At 43.0% G+C, this 23,336-nt stretch overlaps 1 protein-coding gene across 2 annotated transcripts in view; it reads right to left on the minus strand.

The window, feature by feature from the left end:
• The window catches only part of RHOH (ras homolog family member H), a 145,774-nt gene extending 126,310 nt beyond the window's left edge, over positions 1–19,464 (minus strand). For both annotated transcript variants that reach the window (XM_069631770.1, XM_069631769.1), the window contains exon 1: positions 19,234–19,464. The gene's annotated coding sequence lies outside the window, so the exon portion shown is untranslated. The remainder of the gene's footprint in view (positions 1–19,233) is intronic.
• Positions 19,465–23,336: the final 3,872 nt, after the last annotated feature.

Genomic DNA, 23,336 nt, shown 5'->3' on the forward strand with positions numbered 1-23,336 from the left:
GTGTGAGTGTGTCCTTGTGCAATTGCAGGTGTCAGTGCGTGGTGTGAGTTAGGGCAGAGCACAAATCTGGGTCGGACAAGGCAACAAGCCTCATGTTTTGTTTGGGGATGGGGTGAGATGAGGAAGTGTTTTGGGGGATAACTGTTCATTTTGGGATTCTAGGGAAGTTACTGGGTCTGGCCTTTTAGGACAGAGCTTTAGCTCTCAGCCGCGCTCTTGCACCAGTATTTTAAGCAGGAAAGTCAGTCGGGTTATGGAAAAAGCTGAGAATTCAGGCCTGATTTTTCCATTCTCTGATCTGCGTGTCTTTCAAGAACCTACTTTCTCATCTTACATTTGGGCTTTTAGTCCATTGCTGACCTGCTGTAGCAGAACATCAAGGTGCCACCCGTTGGTTTTTGATGATGCGTCGGTCGGGATGCTTGTGCTGCAGGGTGCGTAGATACATTGGGCCTCATTACACGGTAGGAGGTAACCATGCCGCTATTAGCGGCATGGCTACTCCCTTACCGCATACCGGGTCCGGGTAGGCGGTATGGGGATTTACCGGGTCATTCCGACCCCAGAGGACCCGGTAAGTCCCCATTCCAAATACGATTCGCCATTCCCACTTGAGCCCCCATAGGGCTCAATGGGAATGGGGAAGGAGCTAATAACGGTACCACAATTTGCGGTACCGTTATTAGCTCTGAAGTCCCTCAGCGGGTCCCGTCCTTAACGCCTGGTCAGACCAGGCGTTAAGGACGGGACCCGCTGAGGGACCTCGTAGCAAGGCGCTAAGGGATTACCGGCACTGGTGACCTTACCGGTGCCGGTAATCCTTTAGCGCCTACCGTGTAATGAGGCCCATTGTTGTATATTTTCTATTTTGACACTGTCGCATAATCCTAAGAACATGGAACAGTTGTTTGCTGTCCAGAGGGTGGGCTGGAAAAGAATTCTAGATAGAGATTTGGACATGCCATTATCCCCTTTGCTAGAAAGCCATGGCAACATATCTTCAATGGATGACCGTATCATTAACTCTCCTATATTATCTCTACCTACTTTAATTAATACTTCTGATAATACAGTGGAATTGAGTGAATCATAGTGTGGTTAATTCTGGACCCTCTAACTCATTCAGCAATGTAAGTGAGACAGACTCTGCACGGTTTAGTCTTCTCATCGAAAAATGTTTCAGTGAAAGATGTTTCATCAAAAATGTTTAATTGAAAAACATTTTCATCGAAAAAAAATTTCATTGAATTTTTTCCTTATCTAAAATATATGTGTGTATGTTTGGGTGGGGTAAAGGGTTAAATTTGGAAAACAGGGTTTAGGCGGGGACACCCCATTAAAAAATATATATGAATTTGGGAATGTTTGGGGTGTTTTAAAGAACAGTAGTTTGGGGGGCCCAATTAAAAAAAAGGAAATTTAGTAAATTCGATATACATAATTTCGATGAAGTGTCGTTAAAATACATTCAATTAAACATTTTTCAATGAAAAACATTTTTCGATAAAACATTTTTCAATGAAAAGACATGCAACCACTCTGCACTGTATTTAGATGGTGCTGCTAGTAGCACTGTCAAGGCATATGTCCCTTCAACAGAGTTCTCCAACACTGGGGCCTTTCTGTGCAAAATGTTGACACTTTGAGCACTGTTAGTAAGAGCTATTATGACGTTTATACGTCTCCATTTCAGAAGAGCCTGAAATGTGCCTAGCTAGATACTCGTACTCTAACTAAACATGCTATTGAAGTAGCAGATTTCACTATAGATGGTGATCTCGATGTTTTGCCATTATTTTCAGGTCATGGTTGAAAATCCATCAAGTCGAGGTAGTAAGCCCACAGAGGACAGAATTGCTGGCAATAAAGTTGCTGGCTCACCCATACATGACCTTTAATTTTATTATACTTCACAGACCCACCTCAAGCTTTGCCAATATTCGAAGAAGAAATGATAGCTCTCTGTCAATCCTTTTCTGAAATCAGATTGCAAATGCATTCGTCTGGGAGAATTCAACTTGAAAGTTAACGACCTGCAGGATTGCGCAGCCTTTTCGGTAATCAATCTTGAGAAGGACTGGGGTTCAAGCAGGCTATTAAGGAACCTACCCATATCCTGGATTAGCTATCCTCTTCGGGCTTGGTGAACATACAGGAGATGAAACCCTGCTCGTGCTCAGACCATTTCTCGGTACACTTTCGCTTTACCAATCCCGGATTTCCAGCCTCGCTCATATTCACCTGAGGATTCGGTGCCTGAGCGCAGTCTTAGTAAATTTACTCCTACTGCTATTGTACCGTTTTCGGTGCCTTTGTCGGACATAACGACGTATTTCCTAAAGATGACTCTCACCTGCTATACTCGCTGTTTATTCAGTGCAGTTGGCAGTATCCCCCCATTAAGATTGAGTAATCATATTGGGGGAGCTTCTACGGCTCAGACATGGCATAATCAAGATCTGAGGAATTTAAGGATTCCAAACGGGCGTCACACACCGGACCAGGACACTTGATCTAATCCTGGGATGTGGCGCTCAATAGGAATGCTTTTTCTTTCATTTCAATTAATTCCATTTGAGCTGATACCCGATCCGTCTCACGCACCCTTGTACAAATACCCCGGGTCACAATGGACCATGACCCAGGCCAGTTGGTGAAAATACAATATTTATTTATTTAAAAATTCATAAAAATCGCACACATTTTAATATTGGGCAGCAATCACCAATGGGGTGATAATTACAATAAAAACTACTGAACTACACTTGGTTAACCTTCTACAAGGACATATCCAAAGCACAAGTGAATAGGAGCCCTTTTTGAATTAGGATAGTTAGCACCCAAGTTAAGGTTTCCCCCTGCAATGTTCCCTCAACCCACAAATAATCGAATTCTGAGTGAATAGAAAGAAGCAGCCGGTAGTCAGGGACATGAGGCAGCAAACAGAATCAAAATCCGACCTACCCTCACAAAATAACAATAAATAAACCCCTGTTGGAATGTGTGTGGCTGCTAGGACTGTGGAGTGGGTGTGGCTTACGCACCGAGACCACCAATGCCATCCCTTCTAGACACCTTGCAGCGCTATATGGCTCAAACTAGGTGGCACTAAAGCATTACCCATGAGCCAAAACGAAACCCTATGCTAGGAGGGAGCTGGTGTTGCCAGCCTAAATATAAGCACCCGGGTATCCTGCAGCTTACAGGGGGAACAGTCAGAGTCTGCATTGCCCAAGATGCACTGCGATGATGGACACCATGAAGCCAGAAACTGTATGATAGCATAAGGAACATTCTAAAAGACTTCACGGCATCCGTGTCGTGTCGCTTCCAGGTTTTCCAGTGGCCCAGCATAGTTTATCTCAGAAGATGAGGTCTCTGGAATAATCTTATCCAGTATAACAGCATCAGGAGGTTTAACAAAATGCAGAGTTAGGCTTCTGTTTCAGAGTTTCCAGCCTTTGGTGCAGTGCATTATGGGAGATGTAGTGCTTACTAAGTTTATTGATAGAAAATGGAGCTATGACCTCAAGTGTGCCTGTCCCATAACGCACTACACTCCGGAAGGGAGTACTCTGAAGGTCTGCCAAAGAGGTCAGCTTTGCAACTTTCCCAACTTTCACCAAGTCTGCCCCTAAACCAGCCAACCCAGTCTCGGATTGGGTGACGCCTGTCCCTCAAGCGTTTATCTTTCCAAAGTTATTACATTGAATATCATTACATTGGTTCATGTTAACGCCTATTATCTAGAGCGCGAAGAAGCCACGGCAACTGTGGGAACAAGCGTAATTATTATTTATGACTGAAAATAAAACAGTTTGAAAGGGCGCTATGATCATTACAAACGACACTACAACTCCCCTGTGACTGAAGAGCTCGGAAACGGCCTTCATTCTGTCAGGAATACTGCGCACACTAGCGCCGTTACTGCCAGAGCACGATTTCTAGAATACTCTGTGCGAGAACACATTCTGGCGGGAGTGTTAGGGCCATTGCTATCTTATCGGCATATCGCGACATAGTTTTAATCAAACTTTCGTTATTTGTAATGGTACTGCTCCTCGTTTCGGCACAATTGTTCTTGACAGAGTTGATTGTAACCTTAAGTCTTCTTGAAAACGTTAATTTCTTTTTTTCAATGAATATTCATTTGAATGTGTGTGCATAAAGAACACACTACGTCCTACACCACGCACTCACTGCAAGACATGGCAGGTGTAGACACCCCCCTCCCATCCTCAAAATTCAAAACAAGCCTTTAAAATATACAACACTGTGACTTAAATCAGTGTGTTTACATCTGCAGCCCAGCACTAAGCAGTGCTTTAGTTACGCAAACGTGCTATGTAGGCACTCACACATGGGGCGCGTGGAGGCGGGCCAGACTGAATTTGGAAATGTGTCATTTAAAAATTGGATCCGGTATTACATTGCAATGGGCCTGATTTACAAAAATGTTTTCAATGGGACTTACTCATGTTTAAAGAGGTTTGTAAATCAGTCCCAAAAAAATGATTCCTGTAGGTAGGGGAACAGTGTAGAAATCCTGTTATTTAATCAAAGATTAGTCGTCTTTCAAAAAGGAAGTGCTCTGGTGATTTTATAAAGTCATCTGCTGTTTTATGCTAGACAGATTCCCTGGAAAAAGAGGCAAACTTAGACTGGCCTACTGGGCAATGCCAATATTGCAGCCCCAGCACGCTAGCGTGGGCCCGTTTTTGGGGTGAAAGTGTGCCCGTGTTTTGGCCAAATTGGGCCAGCTTGGTGTGTGATTTAACTGTAGCTAGCAGTTTTAATCAGCGTTACTGAACAAAAAGTGTTCTTCAATGGGATTGTGCCATTGTAAAACGCTTTTGTAAATCAGACCCAGTCTTTAAAATGCACAATTTGCAAGACATTTTGCCAAACACCTCCCCTGTACATAGTATTCAAAGAGTCTGCTGGAAAAGGAACACATTGCCATTTGGGACGGTGGGCCACTTTTTTATCTGCGCATGAGGCAATTTTATACACCAGTCCAACCTAGGCTGCAGGTAAATTTGAACTGAAATGGGCGCCGACAGAGGGTTAAGGTGTGGGTCATGAACATAGGACCTTAAATATTTTATTTTATGGCAGATGGAGTGATGTAAGGAGGTAGCAGTGATTGACAGCAGTGGTGGAAGTAGAAAAAGGGAACTAGAGGTACTCTGGCTGCCGCCTCCAAAAAGGAGGGAGTGGGATGGTTGGGCAGATGGTGGGGATGAGGGGGCGGGGGTACCGGTGTGGGGGGGGGCAGAAGGGGAAGGGTTGAACTGACTCACAAACCTTGGCTCGAATAGTTGGATTTCAAGGTCTCTAGTAATAATGTGTTATAGAGTTTGCTTACAAAAAATCACAAATTGCATAATAAAGACACATGACAACATGTAAATGCCTATAGCAACATGTTAAGCCTAACTAAAGATCATCATTGTGGCTTTAATTTTCACATCCTAAATGGTAAACTATGAGCCCCAGACTGCAAGATAATGCCAACCTGAAAAAGCGAGTGAACCTCAGTCTACTTTCAGACGTGTAATAAAAGATGTGTAATAAACAAAGATGGATATGCAGATTCTTGGTCACAAACGTCCAGCTCGTTGTTATGTATGACGTTGAAAACATTTGATTAGTGACTCAAAGCAACTTTATTTTTTTGCATGTCAAGATAGTCGTCCTCATGGATATAAACAAATCTTTAAATGGGCGCTTTGTGTGGCTCACTTTAACGATCACAGATTTGCGGTGCATCGGGAGCTCTTTGAGTTGGAAATGTCCATCATGCACATGAAAGGCTCTGCTGCTGATAAAAGAAATCTGTTTGCAACCTGAGCGCCTTAATGACCTGCAGAGCCACTATCACTGTGTGTGCCTGCAATGCTGTGACTCGGGGGAAGTGGCAGTGCTTGAATGTCCGGCCTGAGCCGATTCTATATTACCTGAGCGCCACTATCGCTGTGTGTGTCTGCAATGCTGTGACTCGGGGGAAGTGGCAGTGCTTGAATGTCCGGCCTGAGCCGATTCTATATTACCTGAGCGCCACTATCGCTGTGTGTGTCTGCAATGCTGTGACTCGGGGGAAGTGGCAGTGCTTGAATGTCCGGCCTGAGCCGATTCTATATTTGGCTCAGGAGAAAGATAAAGCGTCAAGGACGCAGTTCTGGAGCCTTTGAACTAAAGGTACGCTCTGTAAAAAGCAAACGAACTAGTGGTACGGCGTACCAATGACTTATATCACACTTCCATCTCTCATTGGCCCCGGTGAATGTGCTCCAACTGTCCCCCAACCAGAGGGTCTTCTCCCCCCAGCAGTGAACTTCTCCTTTTGCGATGGATGCTGGATTTAGTTAATGTCACAGTCTGTAGTTTGACTAAAAACATTTTTTCCCAAATCACAAATCTCTTCTTCATTAACTGATATCCTGAGCAGTAAAAATTGCTTTTTAAAAATACATTTTGATTAATTTGTATACCACGACCATTTGTACTTATTTTTAATATTACAGGATAATGGAGGCCAACACATGTTTTGTGTGTGGTGCATTTAGATGCAGGTGGATATAACGACACACTATTTTGTAGGCACTATTTTTCTGGTCTTTATTTGTGTTAGAGGTATTTTGTGAATGAAGACAATGTCATGTAAAGGAGATCAGGCTTCTCACTTCTCACATAGTCATGTTGGCAAGATCACAGTTACAACCAATTGCAGTAGAAGGTGTTTCATTCGTCCAATGAGACGTTGATCGTGAAAAAAACAGAGAAGTGCAAAAATAAAGGAGGTACAAATAATAAGCTCTCGAAGGGGGCCCTCGAGGTGTGTGTCTGCACTAGTGTCCTGTACCTTTACCAAAAAAAGACACTGATCACTTACACAGACTCATGTTACAAATTGGACCGCCATGCTTCGCCGAACAGCGATACCATGAAGCGATGCTGTAATATCGTCACACAATGGTTTTATACTAAACTGGCATCCAAGAATACTGTGTAGTCAACCTAAGCTACCCATATCTGTAACATGTGAGGCGGGGGTAAGGGAGTTGCGGGGGAGGGGTTGCATGGAAATCTGTGGGTGCTCCTAAAAGGGTAAGGCACGTCATCAAGGGGTAAATGAGGCGCCGTACCAATAGCCAAGGCTTTCATAACTCAGGTTTACAATATTCAATCCTAAAATTAAATGTAGGGAGCCATGCTCAGTTTTCTAGTGATGTTGGGGGGGTGTGCCCAAAAAAACTGTGGAACATTCTACAAATAGTACACAGCAGCACACGCCCTGAAGTAAATGGTTTAACTTGTGCTCCACACAGAATGTTTATTTATATTCTTCAGGCTTTATTCAGCCAATAGTTCAATTTTCTTGAAGAAACTATACCATTGTTGTGCACATTGGTCAAAGCCCCATCACCATCATGTGTTCATAGTGTGTCAAGATGGAACACTTCCTCGGTCACATATGACTGTGGCTCATTTCTTTTTTGATACCGTAATGGGGTCAAAATTGAAGGAAGCTAAAAAAAAAACATTTTCACAAAAAATAAAACATGCGATCCGGCAGGCACTAGGTCTTGTACATTTCAACCTTTAGAATAGGTGGCCTTCGGAATGATTAGTCAGTGAGGAAGTTGCTGGAGGGATACGCTTTGAGCTCTTCCGTCGAGCAGACCAGGCCTGCGTCAAGCTCCAGTCTGGGCTGGGAGATCCAGAGAAGGATTGCTGAAGACTTTAGTTGCTTTGGGAATTGTAGGGTTTCCGGGGGGCTTGACATACTTACCTTTCAGAGTGCTTTGCCATCTAGTATGGCGAGTATTTTTGTACGGTAGCTTGCAGAGTTGTGCTAATGGCCTTGCATGTCACAGAGTAATGCCAAATGTAGCCAGGCCTAGACAAATGTGCTTTTCGTTTGCCTCTCTACCCTCACGCTTGCTTCTATCGCTCTACATTTCTACTTCTTCTTAGTCACCGTTTACATGTATTCCCAATATTCCTGCCTATAGCGGATATCTTGGAATATTTTTCTTATGACATTATTTGATGAAACTTAAGTCACCTATGCTCTGCGTTCACGGTCACTTTAAAATTGTGCCAAAAATATATTCCTTTTTGTTAGCTATCCGTTACTTGTGTATTATTCTGCTCGACCAAACCAAATAATGTGTTTCTCCTTTGAGGGAAAGGCTGTTCAAAATTCTGAAGTGTGTTCAATTATTTCTATGAATGTGTGATCAGTGCCTGTTCTAATTTCATAGAATGTGTAGAGTAACAAATCTACTGGGAGAAGGGCAACAAATCTACTGGAATAAGGGTAACACATCTAGTGAGAAAGGGCAACATATGTACCGGGAGAAGGGTAACAAATCAACTGGGAGAAGGGTAACAAATCTACTGGAGTAAGGGTAACACATCTAGTGAGAAAGGGCAACATATCTACTGGGAGAAAGGTAACAAATCTAGTGGGAAAAGGGTTACAAATCTAGTGGGAAAAGGGTTACATAGCTAGTGGGAAAAGGGTTACATATCCACTTGGAGAAGGGTAACAAATCTACTGGGAGAAGGGTAACAAATCTACTGGGAGAAGGGTAACACATCTAGTGAGAAAGGGTAACAAATCAACTAGGAGAAGGGTAACAAATCAACTGGGAGAAGGGTAACAAATCTAGTGGGGAAAAGGGTTACATATCTAGTGGGAAAAGGGTTACATATCCACTGGGAGAAGGGTAACAAATCAACTGGGAGAAGGGTAAAAAATCTACTGGGAGAAGGGTAACAAATCTACTGGGAGAAGGGTAACAAATCTACTGGAATAAGGGTAACACATCTAGTGAGAAAGGGTAACAAATGTACTGGAATAAGGGTAACACATCTAGTGAGAAAGGGTAACAAATAAACTGGGAGAAGGGTAACAAATCAACTGGGAGAAGGGTAACAAATCTAGTGGGGAAAAGGGTTACATATCTAGTGGGAAAAGGGTTACATATCCACTGGGAGAAGGGTAACAAATCTACTAGGAGAAGGGTAACAAATCTACTGGGAGATGGGTAACAAATCTACTGGGAGAGTGGTAACATACCTACTGAGATAAGGGTAACACACTTACTGGAAGAAGAGTAAACAATCTACTGGAAGAAGGGTAAAACATCTACAGGGAGAAGGGTAACATCTAGTGCCAAAAGGATAACAACAAATCGACGGGTAGAAGGAAACAAAACTACTTGAATAAGGGTAACAAATCTACTGGGATAAGGGTAACATCTAGTTGGAAAAGAGTAACACAGCTGTGGGGAGAAGAATACAAACCTACTGGGATAAGGGTAACAAATCTACTGGGGGAGGGTATAAATTCTACTGGGATAAGGGTAACACATCTACTGGGAGAAGGGCAACAAACCTACTGGGATAAGGGAAACAAATATACTCGGAAATGGGTAAAGCAGCTACTGGGAGAAGGGTAACAAATCTACTGGGAGAAGGGTAACACATCTACTGGGAGAAGGCTAACATCTAGTTGGAAAGGGGTAACAAATCTACGGGTAGAAGGAAACAAAACTACTTGGATAAGGGTAACAAATCTACTGGTAGAAGGGTAACACATCTAGTGGGAAAAGAGTAACACATTTACATATTTGGATATAATTTGTATAACAGAAACCTGGCTGAAGGAGCCTATTGGCCCTGTAGATTCAATCGCCGTTCCAGAGGGATACATTATGTATAATAAAAATAGAGACAAGGGTCTGGGCGGTGGAGTGGCAGTCATAGCAAAAGAAACCTTGCATTTCTTTAAAGCTAGTTTTGAATGTACGGGCTGTGAGTCAAATCAATTAAAACTGACTCATACACCCAACAAGTGTTTGAATATTATTGTGGTCTACAGACCCCCTGCGCTATCCTCAGATTTCGATAACGAGGTGGCCAGTCAAATCAGCAAGTTAACCTCGGTAAACTCCGCCACCATATTAGTAGGTGATATGAATAGGTGGAGGGGGGATCCGGCAGATAAAGAGGCATTGGCATTTGAAAAGTCCTTGAATAACATGGGTTTTTACATTATTAACAATGACCCGACCACACCCCAAGGGAACCAGTTGGACTGGGTTTGCACAAACAATGTACAATCAGAACACGTCACTATTGAGCCGTGTATTTGGTCCGATCACAGTCTGGTTACCTTCGAAATAACACTAGAACCACCCCCCAAAAGATAGGAAAGCCCACACATAGTAATCCAGAGTAGAACTTTTAAAAACCTAGGGCCAGCACTCCTGAAACCATGCTTACAGCAAGTCCTAGAATCTTTTGTGGAAAATGATAGCTGTGAGACTATGCTAGCAAAATACAATTCTGGTCTGGAAAAATTAGTAGATAAGCATGCTCCATTAAAAAACAAGTCTGTTAGGAAAAACAACAACCAATGCAAATGGTACAATGACGAAATTAATACACTGAAACAAGAAAAAAGCGCCAAAGAAAGAGTTTGGTTTCGAAACCAATCACAAGAGAATAGAAATTACTGGAAACGCAAGGACCTAGAGTATAGAAAGGCAGTCAAAGAAGCCAAACTAAACTATTATAATAGAGAAATAGAGTCAGCTGCTACCTCTACAAGCAAACTTTTTGAAATCCTCAAGTCTATCGAAAAACCTAAGGCACTCTCACTACCACACAATCCTTCTAAATAAGATTGTGAGAGAGTACAAGAAGCATTTGCTGCTAAAATATTAAAAACCAGAACGAATATAATACAGGCAAGGGAGTCCACTAATATGGAAACTTGCACCATGGAAGAACCTAGACCGAACAACGGAGAAGGCTTTCAGTTCAAAGCTATAACGGAGGAGGATTTCTGTCTGCTATTGTCCAAGATGAAACCTACATCCTGTGCGGAGAACATTCTGCCCACAAAAGTCATCCTGGACAATAAAGAGCTTTTCGCACCTACCCTCACTAAAATAATTAACGCCTCATTTTCCGAAGGAAAAATACCCAACAACATTAAAAAAGTAACAATAACTCCTTTGGTTAAAAAGGCAGGCCTGGATCCGAAAGACCCCAGCAACCTACGCCCTATAACAAACTCTAATTTTGTACTGAAGATTCTGGACAAAATCGCCACGAATCAGTTACAAAAACATGTGGAGACTTTGGAGATGTTACACACACAGCAATCGGGTTTCAGAACAGCACACAGCACGGAGTCAGCTATGCTCGGCCTACAGTCCCACATGTTAGAGCTGATAGAACAGGGCAAATCAGGGATGCTTATGCTTCTGGATCTCAGCGCAGCATTTGATTTAGTGGACCATCAACTACTTCAAGTGGCATTAGATAAGATTGTAGGCTGCTCTCCTTCAGCACTGGCTTGGATAGCGTCCTTCCTAAGTGATAGGAAGGCACGTATTCATTGGGGAGACACATTCTCTGATGCAGCTCTCATCATTTTCGGAGTACCACAGGGAGCCAGCCTGTCTCCTCTGCTTTTCAACATTTATATGCGTAGTCTCTGTGACTTATTAGAAAGCATCTGTGTGTTTTTCACTAACTACGCCGATGATACTCAATTGGTTTTCGAAATGATGGGAGATTACACCACAGACTGCGCGAAAATAGAAGAAGTCTATAAAATCATTGACATCTGGATGCAGAAGCACTGGATGTGTCTTAATAACAGCAAGACCGAGCTCATGATCTTTGGTTCTAAGCATGTAAGATCCAAATTAGGAGACCAATATAGGGAGTTCATGATAAAAGGAGCCAAAATTCCAGTGCTACCCCAAGTTAAAACATTAGGGATGCTGGTAGAAGCATCAGTGGGGGCCGAAGCACAAGTAAATTATTTACAGAAAAACAACACATTTTACTTGCGACTGTTGAGAGCCATCAGACCCTTTATAAGTGAAGCTAACGCTGCAAATATCGCAAGAGCGACTATTCTGTCCCGTTTGGACTATGGCAATGCGATGCTAGTGGGCGCCACCAAGAAGGAGTTGCAACGATGTCAGGTAATGCAAAATGATGCCGTTTGCATTGTTAAGAAAATCAAATATGGAGAGCACATATCGGCGGCAAGGAAGGATCTTCATTGGCTCAGAATTGAAGAGCGAGTCCTCTTCAAGGCCATGACGATCGTTCATAGATGCCTTCATGGCAAGGCCCCAAAATATTTTAAGGAGAAATTCTCTACCTACACACCTAGGAGAAACCTGAGATCAGCCGACTTAGGCCTCCTGGTTGTCCCATTGGTCAAACGAGCAGCAGGTGGTGGCAGAGCTTTCCCGATTAGAGCGGCTAAGTCCTGGAACAGCCTTCCAGTGAATTTAAGACTGGAAGGTAATTATAGCAAGTTCAGGAAACTATTGAAAACACATCTTTTCCAATAACTTTCTGACTCTACAGGGCCTCCTTGGGTATATATATGACTGACTTGTTCCTCGCGAACCAACATTGGTTTATCTTACCCCCTTAATAATGCTACCTTTCCTCTGAGGATGTCTCCGCGCCCTGATGCCTGCGGGCTGTCGGCGCGTTACAAACACATAGAAATAGAAATGGAAATAGAAACTGGTAGAAGGAAACAAACCTACTGGGATAAGCGTAACAAATCTACTGGGAGAAGGGCAACAAACCTACTGGGATAAGGGTATCAAATCTACTGGGAAAATTGTAAAGCATCTACTGGGAGAAGGGTAAAGAATCTACTAGGATAAAGGTAACGGATCTACTGGGAAAAGGGTAAAGCATATAGAAGGGTAACAAGCCTATTGGGAGAAGGGTAAAAAATCTACTGGGAGAAGGGTAAAGTATCTACTGGGAGAAGAGTAAAGCATCTACTGGCAGAAGAGTAAAGCATCTGACAGGAGAAGGGTAACTAATCGATTGGGAGAAGGCTAACATATCTACTGGGAGAAGGGTACAGCATCCACTGGGAGAAGAGTAAAGCATCTACTGGGAGAATGGAAAGGGTAGGTCGGGAGAGTGAGGAATGTAGGGATACACAATACAGCAAAAGTATTTCCAAATGTTGTCCTTGGAAACAGAAATCATTTAATAAACAGTCCGGGGCCATATTGTTAACAAATGGATTTTGGTTAATCTAGTACAGTTGTGCAAATATATAGACTAATTACCAATATCATTGGGTGTGGTAAAGTAGAACAGGCTTTTAAAAAAAATGAAAGAACGGGTTTATCATAGACTGGAGAATTCTGGCGCCATGTAAAGGAGAACAGACACAGCCATGAAAAGAGGACGCGCGCACTCGGACCGACCGCTCCCTCACGTCCAGCACAATTGGCTCTGGTAGGTTTAAATATATATTTTTTAAAAATCTGATCATTGCCATAGTTCCTTGCCCACAATAAATGCTTAGCACGAATGTGGTGTAAAAATGACTCATTACACAAGAAAGAGAAGTCTTTTAAGAGCACGCATTCAGTACCCACATTAATAGAGTGCATTGCCATTTGCGCAAATGCTGATGAGGCGGAAAGGTAAGCAGCGCTGGCAACAACCTGGCATGTCCAGATGTCAAGAAACATAGTACCACCTGATTTATGTAATTTTCAAACGCGTAGGCCAATCAGAGCAGAGACCGGTGCGTACCCAACGATCGAGGCGGATGTCGATTAAGATCCACTCACTTGGCATCACCAGATCTGTTTAAGCTGAAGCTTAGTCCTGGCCCCTACTCTGACCGGATTATTTGGGGTAATGCACTAGATCCACAGCAGAGCGTTGATGCCTTTGCTCCATATTCTAGGCCAGAAGTAAGCCTGGCCCATCAATGGTCCCTCACAGGTAGTTTATCCAACGACAGAACGTGTGCCCTGGTCGCCTCTCTAGATTTTTGAAACACGCCATCAGAGTTCTGCAGGGATGAAGGGCAGTAGCTGTGGCTGTGTGTCATAGGGCCGGCAAGAGGCGGCCATTACTCAATAGAAGGCTCATGCATCAAATATACCCAAGGAAATGTGTTTCCAAGCGTAAAAAGAAGTGATTGCCTTTCTGTCTATGTGCGTATTTATAATGTATGGTGTATCCCTTGACCTCATCTATGTTCCCCTAAATAAACTGTTCCGGATCCTTTTTCAGAGATGAAATCTGCGCCTAGGTTTTACAAACTCCCAGTGCAGTAAAACTGAATGGATAACCAGTCTAAACTTTGATGAAGGTTCGGCCCTCTGAAAGAGCACTGCGCATCAGTGCTATCTGATCTTCCAATTAACCTGTACATCTAAACAAAGTTACATTATATTTAATAACAAAGGAGGATACTATTGCACGTGATGTTAAACCCATATCAGGGCATCCTTTGCACATATATTCTCTGCAACAGTTAGACACTGGTGCGTTTAATGATGAATGGATCACAGCTGGCTAAAATTCAATGCAGAGAAAACACAGCAGACATCCCCTGGTAGGCCTTACCAAGAAAATGGAGGACTATACAAGCGTATGACAGTAAGTGAGACAACTGTGTAATAGAACAGGTAAAACAATCAGGGATAATTCTCAAAGAATTCCACTGAAGCAAATTGTGAGATGCCCATGTACACCTTAAACCTAAATCTGAAACTTTACAATTGAAGCAAATCGGTAGATACCCGCGAGCATCTCAGATTTGCCCACTCTACCTTATATCGGACTCTGAATCGCTACAATTGAAGCAAATTAGGATATGGCCATTAACATCTCTCATTTGCACCTCCTACCTCAGACATGATTCTCAAACCCTACAATTGAGGAAAATCTGGAAATGCCCGTTAGAATCTCATATTTGAAACTGCTACCTTATATCTTACTCTCAATCTGGAGATGCGCTTGAACATCTCAAATTTGCACCTGCTCCCTTATATCATTATCGCCAAGTACATAATTGAGGAAATTCTAGAGAAGGCCTTGACCATCTCAGATTTGCACCTGCTCCCATATATCATTCTCTCCAAGAACACAATTGAGGAAAATCTGGAGATGCCCTGGAGCATTTCAGATTTGCACCTGCTACCTTAAATTGTATTCTCCAAGAACACAATTGAGGAAAATCTGGAGATGCTCATGAACATCTCAGATTTGCACCTGCTACCTTATATTGTATTCTCCAAGAACACAATTGAGGAAAATCTGGAGATGCTCATGAACATCTCAGATTTGCACCTGCTACCTTATATTGTATTGTCCAATGACACAACTGAGGAAAATCTGGAGATGCCCTGGAGCATCTCAGATTTGCACCTGCTACCTTAAATTGTATTCTCCAAGAACACAATTGAGTAAAAATCTGGAGATGCCTTTGAGCATCTCAGATTTGCACTTGATACCTAATATTATATTCTCCAAGAACACAATTGAGGAAAATCTGGAGATGCTCATGAACATCTCAGATTTGCACCTGCTACCTTATATTGTATTGTCCAAAAACACAATTGAGGAAAACCTGGAGATGCCTTTGAGCATCTCAGATTTGCACCTGCTAACTTATATTATATTCTCCAAGAACACAATTGAGGAAAATCTGGAGATGCTCATGAACATCTCAGATTTGCACCTGCTACCTTATATTGTATTGTCCAATGACACAATTGAGGAAAATCTGGAGATGCCCTTGAGCATCTCAGATTTGCACCTGATACCTAATATTATATTCTCCAAGAACACAATCGAGGAAAATCTGGAGATGCTCATGAACATCTCAGATTTGCACCTGCTACCTTAAATTGTATTCTCCAAGAACACAATTGAGGAAAATCTGGAGATGCCCTTGAGCATCTCAGATTTGCACCTGATACCTAATATTATCATTCTCCAAGAACACAATTGAGGAAAATCTGGAGATGCTCATGAACATCTCAGATTTGCACCTGCTACCTTATATTGTATTGTCCAAAAACACAATTGAGGAATATCTGGAGATGCCTTTGAGCATCTCAGATTTGCACCTGATACCTAATATTATATTCTCCAAGAACACAATTGATGAAAATCTGGAGATGCTCATGAACATCTCAGATTTGCACCTGCTACCTTATATTGTATTGTCCAATGACACAACTTAGGAAAATCTGGAGATGCCCTGGAGCATCTCAGATTTGCACCTGCTACCTTATATTATATTCTCCAAGAACACAATTGAGGAAAATCTGGAGATGCTCATGAACATCTCAGATTTGCACCTGCTACTTTAAATTGTATTCTCCAAGAACACAATTGAGGAAAATCTGGAGATGCCCTTGAGCATCTCAGATTTGCACGTGATACCTAATATTATATTCTCCAAGAACACAATTGAGGAAAATCTGGAGATGCTCATGAACATCTCAGATTTGCACCTGCTACCTTATATTGTATTGTCCAAAAACACAATTGAGGAAAACCTGGAGATGCCTTTGAGCATCTCAGATTTGCACTTGATACCTAATATTATATTCTCCAAGAACACAATTGAGGAAAATCTGGAGATGCTCATGAACATCTCAGATTTGCACCTGCTACCTTATATTGTATTGTCCAAAAACACAATTGAGGAAAACCTGGAGATGCCTTTGAGCATCTCAGATTTGCACTTGATACCTAATATTATATTCTCCAAGAACACAATTGAGGAAAATCTGGAGATGCTCATGAACATCTCAGATTTGCACCTGCTACCTTATATTGTATTGTCCAATGACACAATTGAGGAAAATCTGGAGATGCCCTTGAGCATCTCAGATTTGCACCTGCTACCTTAAATTGTATTCTCCAAGAACACAATTGAGGAAAATCTGGAGATGCCCTTGAGCATCTCAGATTTGCACCTGATACCTAATATTATCATTCTCCAAGAACACAATTGAGGAAAATCTGGAGATGCTCATGAACATCTCAGATTTGCACCTGCTACCTTATATTGTATTGTCCAAAAACACAATTGAGGAATATCTGGAGATGCCTTTGAGCATCTCAGATTTGCACCTGCTACCTTATATTATATTCTCCAAGAACACAATTGAGGAAAATCTGGAGATGCCTTTGAGCATCTCAGATTTGCACCTGATACCTAATATTATATTCTCCAAGAAACCAATTGAGGAAAATCTAGAGATGCTCATGAACATCTCAGATTTGCACCTGGCACCTTATATTGTATTGTCCAAAAATACAATTGAGGAAAATCTGGAGATGTCTTTGAGCATCTCAGACTTGCACCTGCTACCTTATATTGTATTGTCCAAAAACACAATTGAGGAAAATATGGAGATGCCTTTGAGCATCTCAGATTTGCACCTGCTACCTTATATTATATTCTCCAAGAACACAATTGAGGAAAATCTGGAGATGCTCATGAACATCTCAGATTTGCACCTGCTACCTTATATTATATTCTCCAAGAACACAATTGAGGAAAATCTGGAGATGCCTTTGAGCATCTCAGATTTGCACCTGATACCTAATATTATATTCTCCAAGAACACAATTGAGGAAAATCTGGAGATGCTCATGAACATCTCAGATTTGCACCTGCTACCTTACATTGTATTGTCCAAAAATACAATTGAGGAAAATCTGGAGATGTCTTTGAGCATCTCAGATTTGCACCTGCTACCTTATATTGTATTGTCCAAAAACACAATTGAAGAAAATCTGGAGATGCCTTTGAGCATCTCAGATTTGCACCTGCTACCTTATATTATATTCTCCAAGAACACAATTGAGGAAAATCTGGAGATGCTCATGAACATCTCAGATTTGCACCTGCTACCTTATATTGTATTGTCCAATAACATAATTGAGGAAAATGTGGACCTTATAGCTGGTTCCCAAAGTCGACAATTGAAGCAAATCGCTAAATGAATGGCCCATCTGTGGGAGGCCATTAAGAAGGGCATTTGCACCTGAAGATCTCAGAGATGCTCCAGGCATATCCTGATTTGTCTCAGTTTCAGTCCTTCTGCATCAGGATTAGGGAAGCAGGTGCAAACCAGAGACGTACGTGGGCATCCGCCTAATGTATTCCTTTGATAGACCGGATGACACAGCAATATCAAAAATAAGTTCCATCTGAGCTTACGGTATGTATAAACGCACCACTTCAGTGGACACCTGCTGCAGGAACGGCTACCCATTCACACACTTCAGAATGCAGTTACAACTACGACAACGACAAATACGGTCTAGCTGGCCACATAACCGTTTTGCACTTAAACACCAGACTTGCCTCCAGACCTCTGCCGTTAGAATACAGCAACAACCCATGACACATTTCGGTCTAGCTGGGTACATATCGAGTCTCCTGCAGTAGCACTCTGTTGTGACCTCCCTCAGCACCCATCCACATACCTGGCCTCTCGGGTAGCTTATCGCAGCCTAGCCAGCCATCCTATGTTGTAATCCTGGCCAAATGCATAGACGCATCTTAAGCCGCCTCTTGAAACTTTCCCATACCCGGACTTCAGTCCCGAGGGCGTGCCTACCACAAAGCACATTGAGGCCATATAAATGGGAAAAGGCACTATATAATTGACTATTACAATAGAATACAATAATCAAATCCTGAGGGTATTAATGGACCAAATCCTGAAAATGAAAGATTATATGAACGTGATAACAAAAACGTCGCTTTCTGTATCCGTCTGCAAAAAACCTTTGTTTAAGATTATCGACAAATTGTGGTTATGAGAGTTTTGTGCATTGTTGACAGCTGTTGGTGGAGGGAGGATAGCTAAGGAGTTAAGCGGTGGCTACTGGCAGACACCCCAGCAGGTCCTTCACGTCTCAGCAGAGTCGACTTGGCAAAGGCAGGTACACAGAGTGTGATTTAGTGGGGTACCAATAGCACCTACTGTTACAGTGCTTTGAAACGGTAGGAATCCGGCATCAAGTGCTATACAAAACGTGTTATTATCGCGATAGTTGCCATGCTTTCCTCCTGTAACTCTCAACCCTGAACGGTGGAAAAGTAATGAGCGGCCATTGCACGTGCTGGGTTTCATACAGAGCAAGCCCAGCTAGGAAGATGTTATGAAGCAATATTTCGCCATCCATAAAAACAAACGGGCTACCTGCAGAGGGTGCGAGTAGCAAGGAGTGCGTAGAGAGTAGTAGTAGGGTCGCCACTGAGGTCTACGCGTGGCTGTATGGTTTCCTAAGTGGATACCTTCCTTTCGATAAATAAGAGCCGAAATAGCAGATTAAAATCAGACGCCGGCAAAAACAACATGACGATAAAGTACTCCTTACCGGCTGCGTGACTCCGATGCGTGTGTGGAGATCCCCAGATATTTCAAGCACCATTTCGCATTTATAAGGTCACCGGGAAAGAAGATTGCCACTGAGTTGCGAGGGAACAAAGGGGCGCCAGCGTGATGAGCCGAGACAGAGTTTGTGGTGTTGCACACTGCGCGTGTGAAGCGCATACCGGTCAGGCCGAGTAAGGCTCACAAGCCACAGAGACAGGTAGGGGCACAGGAAGAGGAAGGGGGAGTGTGTGTGTTTGTGCGCCTTTGTCTGCTTCCTGCGCAGTCTTCTCTCTCTCGTCACCGCAAGCTTTGGTGTCTGTGGTACATCTCAGTGCAGTTTCTACTATTTCGTTCTATTGCTGGAGTTGGCTAGAAGCGCAGTCACCGGCTTCTCGAGCCTCGCCATTGGCATGGGCGTCTCCATAAATGAATATTGGGGGACAAGCTGAACTCGGGGGCAGGGCAGGGTTAGCTCTAGCATAGGGCAGCCTGTGCCTTAGCCCAGGGCCCCACGCTCATGGGGCTCTGGAATGATCAGCTACCAGCTGTATACGGAGTAACACAGGTTGTATTATAGACACTTTCAGGAATTAGGTTTTCATTTTGCTGCGTCTCCCTTCAAGGCCTTGCAGTCACCTCCCACCTCCCGTGATGGTCTGAAAACAAATGCCCCTTCCCCCCACCTAGGCCTCATAATACCTAATTACACTTATCACGCTTTTTTTTGGATCAACACTTAAATTGGAAGTTCATTCACGTAACCACTGTTTTGGACATTTACGTTTTGGTGAAACGAACTGCAAAAGCAGCAGTTTTATTTTGCAAGCACACACAAAGCACCAGTTTGCTGCCCAAATCTGTGGTTTCTTCCAAGGCATTTCGCATGTCACACACTATTGTCATGCGTTCTTATATGGCACACCAAAGTCCGTTTTTTTCTGTAGCATGTCACTATGCCTCATATCATATATGAAACATGTCTTTGTCAAAAAAATGCAAAAACATTCAGGTTACATTTTCACAAATTATCTATTTGTGTTTTGTCTTTGGGCCTGGTTTACAAAGTGTTTTTGAGCTGGATTGCGCCATTGTAAAGCACTTTTGTAAATCAGGCCCTTTAAGTCTTGTAAGAACTTTTACATAGAGGAGTTTCAGCGTTGACCTGAATTGCATTCTGGCATTTGTAATTTTCCATTCAAGATGGGGGGAAAATAGCGCTACAATCATACTTTCTGCCTACTATATGACATTTTATAAGGATTTACATATATGTCTAAGTACTTTATTATATTGTGTACATTTCAAGTGATTTTATTGTTGAAAGCAAACATGGGGGTGAGGAGAGGAAAGGGGGAGTCATGGTGATTTGACAGGCCCAGAGGTGTGGGAAGAGAGGTTGCTGTCCTGGAACAGCAGAGTGGGTGGACATGTGTAGATTTTGTGAACATTTGAAGAGCTGAGAAATGGCTACCCTCACTCCCTCAAGAAGTAAACAGGCTGTTGTGATGGCATTATAAACATGGGCGTAATTTTAGGGGGAGACGGGGGTGTTTGTCCCCCCCAAATTTCATTGCACACTATTTTGTCCCCATTCATTTGGCTGGGGCACCTTTTCTTCAGAGGTCATGTCACCCCCAACATTTTCAGCAAAGTTTCTCCACTGATTATAAGGCAATCCTGCAGTGCTGCCGAGGCACTATTCCTTGCCTGCCACAGGCCCGTTCCCTGCCCTGATATCCAGACACACGTGGTCCCAGCAGGGGCCATTCTTCAGGTAGGTAGCTCACTTTATGTTTTGAAAATACTAAAAGCACTAAATCGAGATTCATTTTTCTTGACAGACAAAATAATCCTCATCTGTTACTTCTGAATTTAAATCATATTGCTAGTTTGGCCAAATATGGACACATTTTTAACCCCCAAAAAATATAAGCAATCGTGAAACTACTGCAAAACAGTACAATCCCGTCTTTTTTGCATTGCATTCCTCAGTATAATCCAGGAAAAGGGTGGCTTGTTCTCAAGACAAAGATGGAAAAAGAACCTTCACAAACAAATTGCCTACCAACTACAGCTGAGAGCTGAGAAGATAGGTGCTCAGTGCCGGAGTTGTCAACTGGTCTCTTATCCAGGCTTCGCTACTCAACTAAGGAGTGTGTTCTCAGGCAAATCATCTCAGTGCACTGAGGATTATCTGACAAAATTAGAAATCACTAGAGATTAATCGGCTCACACTTTCCGCTTCACCTGCTGCCACATACGTAATAGGTGACCTTGTATATTCTGGCACCACAAAGTTGGTCTCTTGCCTTACTTCTGGCAGCTTGTTTGTAATAGAACTTTGAATGATTCCCCTCCAGTATTAAAGACTCGCTCTGTGAATACATGTTCTGTGATGTCACTGATATCACTACATGTACCAATCAGTGGGCCCAACACATCTTTTGCCGCACAGTTCCCGCAGCAACTAGGGCCGGCATTGCTTGGAGGGAGGGCGCAAAGCAATAAGCGTCGACAAGCCAAACTGGCTTACGTGAGCATAATACGATGTGTCTATGTATTGAAAGATGACGCAGGTTCGAAAAGAAAGAGAAGGTCTACATCTAGGTACTGTGCATGCTCTGAGGTCATTTCCTGCCAAAGGCCAGCAAAGGAACTTTCCAGGGAATGTGGGTGTGCACGTTTTATTGTGTACTCATTTTCCACCTGCAGCTTTAAATGCACCAAGTTCCATGAACAAAAGAAATTAGCACTCTACAATGCCCCTCACCCCCACTCTTCTCCCCAATCAGATGTCTTCAAGCTCCATCACACCTTGATTGCGCCTCAGCCACACATGCACATTACCAGGGCCGTTATTAGGGCAGGGTCACCCGGGCGATCGCCCAGGTCTTTACCAGCCCCCGGCAGCTCGGGAGAGTCTTTCAAGGTCTCGCACGAGCTGGCGTGGTGGTAGAAGGTGCTGCACATGCCCTATTGAAATTAAATGCACCCTGAGAAAGGTGTATTTAATAACAATAGGGCACTGACGCTTTCCCATCAGCGCCTATTGACACATTTGGCGCTCCCCTCCTACTTGACATGGGGTGCGTGGGGGAGGCACCACATTTTTGTTTTGCTGCCCGGAGCGCTGTCGCCGCTCAGGCCAGCCATGCACATTACCATTCTAACATAACGCAAGGTAGTTACACGCACTGTCTTAATGGGGGCCCACCAGCACATGTCCTGGGCCCCCATGTCCTGGGAGGGGGCCCCACTTGGAGAAAAAAAATGATTTTTTTTTCTTTTTGATTTCACTCTGCATTCATAAGGAAATTATTTTTGTAACAGAAATAATTTTTTTATGAAGGCAGAGTGACTACAGAAAATACTTTCTTTTTGAAGTCCGAGGGATCCTTCCACCGCATGCCATGGAAGACCCTAGGCCGCAGGCCTTCATGTCATGGGGTGGGGGAACGCTATGACTTCAAAAAGAAACAGTTTATTTTTGAAGTCACTCTGCATTCATAAAGAAATTATTTCTGTTATGGTTCAGTCAAGTAATATGGCTCCCCTCAACCCCATGACATGTGTGTGTGAGTGTATGGTGAAAGGGTGCACACTTAAATGTATGCATGGCTGCCTGGGTGTCCCTGTATGGTGAAAGAGTGCACACTTAAATGTATGGATGGCTTGGTGTACATGAGTGCATATGGTGAATGGTGTGTGTCCTTGCATTCAGGGGTGCAACAAAACCTACATTTTGGGGGGGCTAACACTTCAAATGTTCAGAGAGGCACTAACTTCACAGGCAGTGCAGGAGGGGCAAACATATTTGTGTGGGGGCATCTAATTTCTTAACTCATTTTAATGAGACTCTTCTAGTGCAGCTTCAATGTTGCAGGCAGTTAACTCTCTCCTTTAAGGTTGAAAGCTCCCACTTATGGACCACGGCTGCCAATCACTTCCCTGACATGCAAGTACTAACCCCACATCACCATTTTAATTGGCTAAAAAAATTGGCATTTGAATGCAGGTATTAACAGTGAAATTATTTTTGTCAGTAATTGCTGGGCTCTTCTTAACAGCGAAACCCAGGTGCAGTTTAACATCTGTGTCCTGTTC

The sequence above is a fragment of the Ambystoma mexicanum genome, chromosome 6q (genome assembly GCF_040938575.1).
Source record: "Ambystoma mexicanum isolate Mex_15411 chromosome 6q, UKY_AmexF1_1, whole genome shotgun sequence".
Lineage (NCBI taxonomy): Eukaryota > Metazoa > Chordata > Amphibia > Caudata > Ambystomatidae > Ambystoma > Ambystoma mexicanum.